A 12,511-nucleotide genomic window follows, 5' to 3' on the forward strand; every position below is an offset into this window, starting at 1 on the left:
CTCCTGGCCTCAAGTGATCGTCCTTCCTTTGCCTCCCAAAGTGTTGGGATTACAGGTGTGAGCCACTGTGCTGGGTGTATACTTTCTCTTTAGGCCTACTATATCTGAGATTAATGTGGTTATATGTAATATCAGGGTTTTTTTATGCTTAGTGTTTGGATTGATATGTGTTACCCTCCCCACCCTCTGACTTTCAGTCTGTGTCTCTATGTTGGTTTTGCCTTTTTCTCTAGTCCAACAGTTTGTAATTGTTGTGTTTATTCTTTTTAGACTTAATGTAGTAATTACATAGTTGGATTTAAGTCTTTTGTCTTCTTATTTGTGTCTTATTGATGCCATTTGTTCTTTATTCTTGCGTTATTGTAGGTAGATTGCATTTTTTTTTTTTTTTTTTTTTTTTTTTTACTGTTCTGAGTATTTAGATGTATTCCGTTGTATTTAGAGGTTATTGTAAAGATTACAGCATGCATCTTTTAAGTTATTATCTTTAAAAATTACATCATTTATAGAACCTGTAGAATAGTATATTTCACTTATCTCTCTTCCTTCCTTTTTCCCCACCATATTTTAGGCCCTTGTCTTATATTTTCCTTCTATGAATGCTTGTTTATTTTTTAAGTATCAGTAAGCTCTCATGAATTCTTTAATCAGTGTGTCATGATCCATTGTTACCAGTATTCATTTTGATACTCAAATTATCCCATATTCAGGCAGTGGGAGCCCCTCTAACCTACCTTCTTTTTGTTTTGTTTCATTTTATTTTTAAAAATATCCATTAGTTTTTTGGTCTTTACTTAGTTTTTAACACAATAAGATGTTCCAGAGCGATCTTTTAAATTCTTTAATCACATTATGGCTCTACTTAAAATTTTTCAGTGGCTTTCTGCTAACCATATGATAAAGTTCAAAATCATTCAAGGTTGGGCATATGTGGTCCTGATTATATATCTAGTTTTATGTCTTGTTTCTTTCACACCTATACTCCATTTCTTCTGTTGTGGACCTCCTCCACTAAAACTTTCTTACCTTTTCCTATAGCACATGGTTTTTCATCCTTCTAGTCTAATGGATGCCTTTTAAATTTATAGACTAGGTTAAGTCACTGCTAAATAAATTCAATAGCATTTTCTTCTTCCCCATGATACCATTCATCTAACTGTGTAATTGTTTGTGTAATATCTGTATTTTCTGATAAACTGTGAAAAGTACAGAAATGCTTCATTTTCGGATCTGTTTTAACATAGTTTTAATGTAGACTAGCACAGTTTGTACCTGATTTGTAGCAGGCAAATATGCAATAAATAACTGTTGGCTAACTGACTGAACTGGGCATGTTAACTCTCTGAATGTCCTTGAGTGATTTCTTTTTCCTCATCTCTGAAATGAGAGATCTCTGTTAATACTAAATTATCTTTAAACTTACTTTCATGTTTTGAATTCTTAGTAGTATCATTTAGTAGGAATGATAGAGAGACTAACTGAATTTGAACATAAAAGTCCACATTAGAGTAAGGGGAGAAAACACTGGATTGGTAGTGAAAACTTGGTAGGTTTAGGTTTTAGTGCTACACAGTTTAGAAAGCTTTCAGGGTATGAATGCACTGCAAAAACCCCTGTACCTTGCTTGGTACAGTGTCTGGCTCTGACATCACATGGGTACCCTTGGACAAACAGAATTTACTTAGAAGGTAAATGATGTTTTTCTGTGTATCTGCAAACGCATGTAGTACTTTAAATAATTGTTTTTAAAAAACTAAAAAATTTTTTTTTTATTATTATTTTTTTGAGATGAAGTCTTGCTCCTGTCCCCCAAGCTAGAGTGCAATGGCATGATCTTAGCTCACTGCAACCTCCGCCTCCTGGGTTCAAGCGATTCACCTGCCTCAGCCTCCCAAGTAGCTGGGATTACAGGCACCTGCCACCACACCTGGCTAACTTTTTATTGTTTTGAGATGGAATCTCGATATCACCCAGGCTGGACTGCAGTGGCTCAATCTCGGCTCACTGCAACCTCCACCTCCTGGGTTCAAGCAATTATCCTGCCTCAGCCTCCTGAGTAGCTGGGACTACAGCATGTGTCACCACACCTGGCTAATTTTTGTATTTTTAGTAGAAATGGGGTTTCGCCATGTTGGCCAGGCTGATCTTGTATTCCTGACCTCAAGTGATCCACCTGCCTCTTCCCAAAGTGCTGGGATTATTAGGCATGAGCCACTGCACCTGACCATAGTACTTAATTTTAAGACAGTTTATTCACTTAATAATATGTATAGAGTACCTACTGTGTCCCACACAAATGAAATATGATGGTATATACAAACATATAGACAGACATATCACATGCTAGGTGCTTGAGAAATGGGAGTTCATTCATTGAGAAATTTCAGACTTTTAGGCCCAATCTCTCGTAATTTGGTAATTGAGCTGGTCTAGAACCCTAGTCGCCTGAACTAGTCTATTTTAGTGTTCTACTTGAAGTACTAGAACCAAAATGAGTTTTCGTAGTTAAGAGTGGATGATAAGACTGGGTGTGGTGGTTTACACCTATAATCCCAGCTCTTTGGAAGACCAAGAAGGATGAATCACTTGAGCTTAGTAGTTCGAGACCATCCTGGGCAACATGGTGAAACCCTGTCTCTACCAAAAATACAAAAATTAGCTGGGCATGGTGGCACATGCCTGTAGTCCCAGCAACTCAGGAGGCTGAGGTGGGAGGTTTGCTTGAGCCTGGGGGGTGGAGGCTGCAGTGAGCTGAGATCACACCAGTGCACTCCAGCCTGGGTGACAGAGTGAGACTCTGTCTCAGAAAACAAAACAAAGAAAGTGGATGATAAAAGGAAATTTTTTGCTTTTGGAAGATTCATGCAAAACAATAATACCAAATAATTGACATAGCAAGTTAAAAGATTAGAGTAGACAGCCTTGTTTGAAAGAGGAAAAGTGGTGTGAGTGACAGAAAATGGAAGACATATTAGAATGGTATGTGAATCTGGGGAGAAATGGTTGGGTTTGAGAGAGGTTCTATAGTACAGATGACTTCCTGACTAAATATGGATGCCAACCTCATTGAATCTGAGAAATGAAATAAGATGACTTAATTGTTGACATTTTATAATATTAATTTTATAATTTTGGTTATACATGGTACAAGTTTGGGGATCTTTATGAAAATGAGTTATTTAAATAAACTTTCTTCTTTGAATGCATTTTTGTAAATTTAGCTTATATCTTTGATATAGACAGAAATGTTTTTCTTAAATTTTAAGAATAGCTTTATTTTTGCATTATGTATTCAACAAACACATATTTGTCCTTTAAATTGTGCTGGGCATTGCCTTAGATTTGTTCCTTAGACTTGTAAGGAAAGGATAAAATTGTTTTAGGTAATTGAGCAATAAAGAATTTAGAATAATTTGGTCTAGGCCAGGTGCGGTGGCTCACGCCTGTAATCCCAGCACTTTGGGAGGCCGAGGCGGGTGGATCACGAGGTCAGAATATCGAGACCATCCTGGCTAACACGGTGAAACCCCATCTCTACTAAAAATACAAAAAATTAGCCAGGCATGGTGGCGGGTGCCTGTAGTCCTAGCTACTCAGAAGGCTGAGGCAGGAGAATGGCATGAACCTGGGAGGCTGAGTTTGCAGTGAGTGGAGATCGCGCCACTGCACTCCAGCCTGGGCGACAGAGCAAGACTCTGTCTCAAAAAAAAAAAAAAAAAAAAAAAAAAAAAAAAAAAAAAAAAAAAAAGAACAATTTGGTCTAATATTTGGCTTTGTACTGATCATTTATGTGTGTGTGATGATTATATATTCAGAAAGGGGAGATTATACATAAGAAACTGTAGGTTATCCTGTTTCATCTATCTCTTTAAAAGCCTTGTAATTGTTTTGTTAGTAAATTTTTAGGGATGGGTTGGGGAAGGCAGTTGTCTGCCATTATAATTACACTTTATATTTGAGATTTAAAAATACTTTACAGTGATTGCTTGAGCCCAGGAGCTTGAGGCTACAGTGAGCTATGATCGCACCACTGTAGTCCAAATCCAGCCTGGCTGACAGAGACTCTGTCTTTAAAAAAAAAAACACAAAAAAACTCTAGAATATTCTGATTTATTTATTTTTCAAATAATTCTATAAGAGAACTATATTTAAGGGACATCTTCTTAAAGAAACAAGTATTTTGTGGGTTTTTTTTTTTTTTTTTTTTTGAGACAGTTTCACTCTTGTTGCCCAGGCTCTAGAGTGCAATAGTGTGATCTTGGCTCACTGCAACCTCCACCTCCCAGGTTCAAGCGATTCTCCTGCCTCAGGCCTCCCGAGTAGCTGAGATTAAGGTGCCCACCATCACGCCCAGCTAATGTTTGTATTTTTTTTTTTTTAGTAGAGACGGTGTTTCACCATGTTGGCCAGGCTGGTCTCGAATTCCTGACTTCAAGTGATCTGCCTGCCTCAGCTTCCCAAAGTGTTGGGATTACAGGCGTGAGCCACCGCATCCGACCATTTTGTGGTTATCTTTGAATGTCTTACTTTTATTATTATTATTTTTATTTTTATTTTTATTATTTTTGAGACGGAGTCTCGCTTTGTCGCCCAGGCTGGAGTGCAGTGGCCGGATCTCAGCTCACTGCAAGCTCTGCCTCCCGGGTTTACGCCATTCTCCTGCCTCAGCCTCCCCAGTAGCTGGGATTACAGTCGCCCGCCACCTCGCTGGGCTAGTTTTTTGTATTTTTTAGTAGAGACGGGGTTTCACCGGGTTAGCCAGGATGGTCTCGATCTGCTGACCTTGTGATCCGCCCGTCTTGGCCTCCCAAAGTTCTGGGATTACAGGCTTGAGCCACCGCGCCCGGCCGAATGTCTTACTTTTATTATAAAGGCAACGTTGTTGTAAATGATTTCAAAGATTTAAAAAGGTATAAGCTTACAAGTGTAGGTAGTGTGCTATGTGAGGGGCAAGTTTTTCACTAACATCACAAGGGGCTCTGATCCAGTGAGTGGAGTTTGATAGTAATTTTTGATACAAGTGAAAATAAATAAATAAAAATAAAAAGGTATACAGAAAAGATAAAAATCTCTTGTAATTTTACTACTCACTGCATTTACAATTATACATAAATTTATCTTGCATACATATGTATTTCATTTTTTAAATGAATGTATGCTAAAATTCCTTTTTTTTCTTTTTTTGTGTTGTTTGTCTCTGTTTAAAGATTGTTGTTGGCCAGGCGCGGTGGCTCAAGCCTGTAATCCCAGCACTTTGGGAGGCCGAGACGGGCAGATCACAAGGTCAGGAGATCGAGACCATTCTGGCTAACACGGTGAAACCCTGTCTCTACTAAAAAATACAAAAAACTAGCTGGGCGTGGTGGCAGACGCCTGTAGTCCCAGCTACTCAGGAGGCTGAGGCAGGAGAATGGCGTGAACCCGGGAGGCGGAGCTTGCAGTGAGCTGAGATCTGGACACTGCACTCCAGCCTGGGCAACAGAGCAAGACTCTGTCTCAAAAAAAAAAAAAAAAGATTGTTGTTTGTTGTTGTTTAGGTTTTAGCAGTTTGATTATGAGTGTCTTGGTGTATATATCTTTGGATTTTCCTGTTTGACGTTTGCTTAGCTTCTTTAATCTGCAGATATCTATCTGTCTTTCGTCAAATTTGGGAAGTTTTCAGCCGTTATTTCTTCAGATATTTTTTCTGCTCTGCAGTCTTTCTCCCCTGCTTCTGGAACTCTGATGCCATAAATATTATACCTTTTTATACCTTTATTGTGATAAAATATACATAGCATAAAATCTTCCATGTAACCATTTTTAGATGTATAATTTAGTGGCATTAAGTATATTCACATTGTTGTACTACTATTAACACCATCCATCTCCAGTACCCTCTACCTTATTTTTTTTAAAGTCTGTGTAGAATTTCATGTATAATCTATCTTAATAAATTAACCATTTCCCTGCAGTGGGATTTTAAAGTACTTTTTTAATTGTTTAAATTATATGGCAGCAAATGTCTATCTTAAATATTTTTTCTTTCTTTTCTTTTTCTTCCCTTCTTTCTCTTCTTTCTCTTCTTTCCCTTCTTTCCCTTCTTTCTTTCCCCTCCCTCCCTTCCTTCCTTTTTTGAGACAGAGTCTCACTCTGTTGCCCAGGCTGGAGTGCAGTGGCGCAATCTTGGCTGACTGCAACCTCTGCCTCCCGGGTTCAAGTGATTCTTGTGCCTCAGCTTTCCGAGTAGCTGGGATTACAGGTGTGTGCCACCATACCTGGCTAATTATATTTTATTATTACTGTTTTTTGGAGATGGAGTCTTGCTCTGTCACCCAGGCTGGAGTGCAGTGGCACGATCTTAGCTCACTGTAACCTCTGCCTCCTGAGTTCAAGCAATTCTCCTGTCTCAGCCTCCAGAGTAGCTGGGACTGCAGGCGCGTGCCACCACAGCTGGCTAATTTTTGTGTTTTTAGTAGAGACAGGGTATCACCATGTTGCCCATACTGGTCTGGAACTCCTGACCTCAAGTGATCCACCCGCCTCAGCCTCCCAGAGTGCTGGGATTGCAGATGTGAGCCACCATACCTGGCCCCGGCTAACATGTTTGTTGTTGTTAGATACAGGGTTTCACCATGTTGGCCAGGCAGGTCTCAAACTCCTGACCTCAAGAGATCTGTCTGCTTCGGCCTCCCAAAATGTTGGGATTATAGGCGTGAGCCACTGCGCCCAGCCTGTCTTAAGTATTTTAAAGGTAAACTTTTGTCTGTCACTTTTTCTTTTTTCTTTCTTTCTTTTTTTTTTTTTTTTTGTAGTGAGACTACAGAGTCTCACGCTGTAGCCCAAGCTAGAGTGTAGTAGCACAATCTCAGCTCACTGCAGCCTCCATCTCCTGGGCTCAAATGATTCTCATGCCTCAGCCTCCCAAAGTGCTGGGATTACAGGTGCGAGCCACTGCACCTGGCCCCAGTTTACTTTTAAGGGTAAATGTAGTATTCTACACTTGCAGATTGAAAAAGAGACGTTATCCAATTATTCAAAAATGATTTTTTTTTTTTTTTTTTTTTTTGCCTGGGTAATTTGATTTCTATCCTTAACTTTTGTGAAAAGAAATCATTAAAAAAATAATTTTGGCTGGGCGCACTGGCTCATGTCTGTAATCCCAGTCCTTTGGGAGGCTGAGACGGGCGGATCACCTGAGGTCAGGAGTTTGAGACCAGCCTGGCCAACATGGTGAAACCCTGTCTCTATTAAAAATACAAAAATTAGCTGGGTGTGGTGATGTGCATCTGTAATCCCAGCTGCTTGGGAGGCTGAGGCAGGAGAATTGCTTTAACCCAGAAGGCGGGGGTTGCAGTGAGCCGAGATCGCGCCATTGCACTCCATGGGTGACAAGAGCAAGACTCCATCTCAAAAAAAAAAAAAAAAGGTAATTTTAAGGTGATGACTTTTTTTTTTTTTTGCGATTTTCTCAGTAATGGGCTCCATTCTTTATATTCAGTGATAAATTTTGACTATTTTATGTTTATCAGGTTATTATAACTACTCAAACAGAAGTTTTTCATTAAAATATATAATGTAAATTTAACACTCAAATGATGTGTTTTGTAAAACTTCAATAGAATATTTTTAGTGGCTGGCTTGTTAAGTTTTTTTCTGAACTTGAAAGTAATTCAGTTGCTTTATTTTATACAATTATGAGTTGTAAAATGCAACTTACCTCCATTGGTTCTACTTAGAACTTTGGTTTTTATTTTATATAACATTAAAAAAAGTTCTAAAAAGAAAAGTACTACCAGCACATAAAATGTGTATTACAGACAGTAAGTATACCTACAGCAAGTTGACAGGTAGCCAGTCTTTTTTTGATGGAGAAACCAAGCCTGTTTTTAGTTTATGTCCGTGTAATTTCTGGGAACTAATCATTTTGTTTAAGTAACTTTACATAAATTTTGAAAGAATAAAAATGCTAAGAAAAGATGTATTTGCTTCTATTTTAAAGGAAGAATTGTTAATATCTTAAAAAGTCAGGCTCACCCCTGTAACCCTAGCACTTTGGGAGGCTGAGTTGGGAGGATCGCTTTAGCCCGGGGGTTTGGGACCAGAATTGGCAACAGTGAGACCCTATCTCTACAAAAAACAAAGAAAAAAAATTCACTGGATGTACCTGTAGTCCCAGCTACTCAGGAGGCTGAGACGGAAGGATTGCTGGTGCCCAGGAGATCAAGGCTGCAGTGGGCAAAGATCATGCCGCTGCACTCTGGCCTGGGTGACAGAGTGAGTCCCTGTCTGAAAAAAAAATTATTATTTTTAAAAAGTCATTTAAGGCCGGGCGCAGTGGCTCAAGCCTGTAATCCCAGAACTTTGGGAGGCCGAGACGGGCGGATCACGAGGTCAGGAGATCGAGACCATCCTGGCTAACACGGTGAAACCCCGTCTCTACTAAAAAATACAAAAAACTAGCCGGGCGAGGTGGCGGGCGCCTGTAGTCCCAGCTACTGGGGAGGCTGAGGCAGGAGAATGGCGTAAACCCGGGAGGCGGAGCTTGCAGTGAGCTGAGATCCGGCCACTGCACTGCAGCCTGGGCGACAGAGCGAGACTCGGTCTCAAAAAAAAAAAAAAAAAAAAAGTCATTTAATTAAAAAGAAACACTTTATGGAGAGAGAATTAGACCTACTTTTTATAGTTTTCTTAACAAGTGTTCAGTGTCCATTATATAATATTAATTTGAGTTTTTAGTTTATGCCTAGCTTGAGAATGAATTGTGAGCATTAAATTTGAACGTTTGGAGAGATTATGTAGCCCAACTTTATTATATATTCATTATATGGGTTGAAGAAATTGAGCCCCGGAGGAGTTAAGTTTCTCCCTTAAGCTTTGCTTGTTAGTAGCAGAACAGTGACTAGAATATTATAGTATTGAAATTAGTGGTCTTTCTCAAGACCTATTATATATTTGGTAGCAAATGTGTAATAGTAAGTTAGTCCTTTTATTTTGGATATGCTTGGATTTCAGTTGGCAAGGTTTAAATGCCAGTTTTCTAACAACGCAGTTCATATTTCATTTACCGTGGTATATTAACTGTGAGCAGTTGCATAAACTATAAACTTAAGTGCTAGCTCTTAACAAATCACTCTGTAATTAACAGATGTCTGTCACAAACAGTGACTAATCACATCACTCCGTCTATTATTTAGTTCATACACAGACAACAAAGTGTGTAGTTGTGTTGCATCCTTGTCTTTCAATTATAAACTTGTGTGACATTTTATAAAAATGGATACTGAAAAGGAGAGAATTTGCAAAAAAAGATGACAGTTCAGAAAAGGAATCAAAAGTGATAACACAGGAACTGAAAAATTAGATGTCATTAGAAGGTTCAAAAACGGTGACAGGTAAGTGAATATAGGACAAGAGCTAGGCCTGCATGTAGTTACAGTATGAACTGTATTGAAAAAATTCAATCGGTGGCTCATGCCTGTAATCCCAGCACTTTGGGAGGCTGAGGTGGGTGGATCACCTGAGGTCAGGAGTTTGAGACCAGCCTGGCCAACATGGTGAAACCCTGTCTGTACTGAAAATACAAAAATTAGCTGTGTGTGATGGCAGGCGCCTGTAATCCCAGCTACTTGGGAGGCTGAGGCAGGAGAATCGCTTGAACCCAGGAGGTGGAGGTTGCAGTGAGCCGAGATCGGGCTATTGCACTCCAGCCTGGGGGACAAGAGCGAGACTTCATCTCAAAAAAAAAAAAAAAAAAATTGCTTTAGCCAGGCATAGTGGCTCGTGCCTGTAATCCCAGCACTTTGGGAGGCCGAGGCGGGTGGATCGCCTGAGGTCAGGAGTTCAAGACCAGCGTGGCCAACATGGTGAAACCCCCGTCTCTGCTAAAAACACAAAAAATTAGCCAGGTGTGATGGTGTCACCTGTAATCCTAACTACTTGGGAGGCTGAGCCAGGAGAATCACTTTAACCCAGGAGGTGGAGGCTGCAGTGAGCTGAGATTGTGCCATTGCATTCCAGCCTAGGCAACAAGAAGGAAACTGTCTCAAATAAATAAATAAATAGTTTTATCATGTAATTTAAATAAATTGTATTAAGAACAGACCCGCCGGGCGCGGTGGCTCACGCCTGTAATCCCAGCACTTTGGGAGGCCGAGGCGGGCGGATCACAAGGTCAGGAGATCGAGACCACGGTGAAACCCCATTTCTACTAAAAATACAAAAAATTAGCCGGGCGCGGTGGCGGGCGCCTGTAGTCCCAGCTACTCAGGAGGCTGAGGCAGGGGAATGGCGTGAACCCGGGAGGCGGAGCTTGCAGTGAGCTGAGATCCGGCCACTGCACTCCAGCCTGGACGATAGAGCCAGACTCCGCCTCAAAAAAAAAAAAAAAAAAAAAAAAAAAAAAAAGGAAAAAGAAATTTCTTATTCTGTATCACAAGTTACATGAGGAAAAGATAAAGGCAGGCACTGTCCACTCCTAGTAGGGTTTTTTTTTGTTTTTAATTTGAGGGGAAGTCTCTCTCTGTCACCCAGGCTGGAGTGCAGTGGCATAATCTCGGCTCACTGCAGCCTCCGTCTCCCAGGTTCAAGTGATTCTTCTGCCTCAGCCTCCCAAGTAGCTGGGATTACAGGCACGCGCCACTTGTCTAATTTTTGTATTTTTAGTAGAGATGGGTTTGTACCATGTTGGCCTGGCCGGTCTTGAACTCCTGACCTCAAGTCATCCGCCTGCCTTGGCATACCAAAGTGCTGGGATTGCAGGTGTGTACCACCGTGCCCAGCCATACTCCTGGTAGATTTTTTACAAATAAATAAAACGCTTTGATTTTCACATTTTAAATTATAACATAGTAAGCAAATATTAGTTATACAATACATTTCATTTCCCTACACGTTTAAACTGACAGAGTTTTTTTTTTTTTTTTTTTGACGGAGTTTTCTCTTGTTGCCCAGGCTAGAGTACAGTGGCATGATTTTGGCTCACCACAACCTCCGCCTCCTGGGTTCAAGTAAGTGATTCTCCTGCCTCCTGAGTAGCTGGGATTATAGACATGCGTCACCATGGCCAGCTAATTTTGTATTTTTAGTAGAGACAGGGTTTCTCCGTGTTGGTCAGGCTGGTCTCGAACTCTGGACCTCAGGTGATCAGCCCGCCTTGGCCTCCCAAAGTGCTGGAATTACAGGCATGAGCCACCGTGCCTGGCCAAACTGGCAGAGTTTTTAACGTTTCAAGTGTTTTGACAATAAAAGATGATGGAGCAATTTTAATTTTTCACTTTGATCTTTAAGATTGCTTTGCATGGTTTCAGCTTGCATAGTCGTTTTTATATTTCTGCATGGTAGCTGCCTGTATAAAAAATATAATATCGCTGGGTGTGGTGGCTCATGCTTGCCTTCCCAGCGCTTTGGGAGGCTGAGGTGGGAAGATCCCCTGAGGCCAGGAGTTCCAGACCAGCTTGGGCAGTATAGCAATACCCAGTCTCTACAGAACATTTTTAAAAATTAGCTGGGCGTGGTTGTGCACACCTAGTTCCAGTTACTCAGGAGTTGAGGTGGGAGGATCCCTTGAGCTCAGGAGTTTGAGACTGCAGTGAGCTGTGATCACGTTACTGCATTCCAGCCTGGGCAACAAAGCAAGACCCGTCTCAAAAATGTTTCCGTAACAAATTTCTCACATTGAGAAACTTGAGAAAAATGATTGTAAAAGTCATCAGGATTAATTCATTTGAAAAACTAAGGGACATCTAAATCAGAGTAGCAACAGGGAAAGACTAACTTTACTCATTGTGGGGGTTGAAGGAATAGGAATAGGATTGGACATTTGATTTGGAGTGGTCTGTTGAAAGTATGCAAATGATTTGAAACTTCAGTGGACTCCTTGGGAGTTTTGGAAAATTTAAAGTACACTATGGTTAAGATTTTTTAAGTAAACAAGTTTCAAACTACTTGTTAACTAATATAAGTGATTCTATTATTCAGCAGAGATTGAGTTTTTGTTATATTTTAGGCAGTGTTATAGGTGCTAGACTACTACAATACAGAACAAATAAAAATCTCTTTAGGCTGGTGTGATACTGTGTATATGGTCTCTGCCCCAGGTTCCTGGCACACAGCTCCTAAAACTGTTGGAATCTCTGGAGTGATAAATATGTCTTGTGTACTACTGGACTTGGGCTTAGGGCCAGGCACTTCCATAGCTTCAGCATGGGGCTGGTCACCAAAAAGACCAAGACATGACTAGAGGGCTAAACATCGAGTTGAGCAGCAGTGCCAATGATTTACTCAATCATGGCTACATAATGAAGCCTCCATAAAAATCCCAAAGGCAGGCCGGGCAGTGGCTCAAGCCTGTAATCCCAGCACTTTGGGAGGCCGAGGCGGGCAGATCACGAGATCAGGAGATCAAGACCATCCTGGCTAACGCGGTGAAACCCCGTCTCTACTAAAAAATACAAAAAAAAAAAAAAACGAGCCGGGCGAGATGGTGGGCGCCTGTAGTCCCAGCCACTCAGGAGGCTGAGGCAGGAGAATG

The 12,511-nt window shown here is 40.6% G+C and overlaps 1 protein-coding gene and 1 non-coding gene across 9 annotated transcripts in view; both read left to right on the plus strand.

Annotated features, from left to right (window-relative positions):
* ZMYM4 (zinc finger MYM-type containing 4) overlaps positions 1–12,511 on the plus strand; it is a 159,175-nt gene that overhangs the window by 40,930 nt on the left and 105,734 nt on the right. The gene's annotated exons all lie outside the window — the stretch shown is intronic.
* Positions 4,871–5,022, plus strand: LOC126945069 (small nucleolar RNA SNORA62/SNORA6 family). Its single transcript, XR_007722285.1, has one exon. It is a non-coding gene; the product is annotated as a small nucleolar RNA SNORA62/SNORA6 family (small nucleolar RNA).

This window comes from Macaca thibetana, chromosome 1 (assembly GCF_024542745.1).
Source record: "Macaca thibetana thibetana isolate TM-01 chromosome 1, ASM2454274v1, whole genome shotgun sequence".
Lineage (NCBI taxonomy): Eukaryota > Metazoa > Chordata > Mammalia > Primates > Cercopithecidae > Macaca > Macaca thibetana.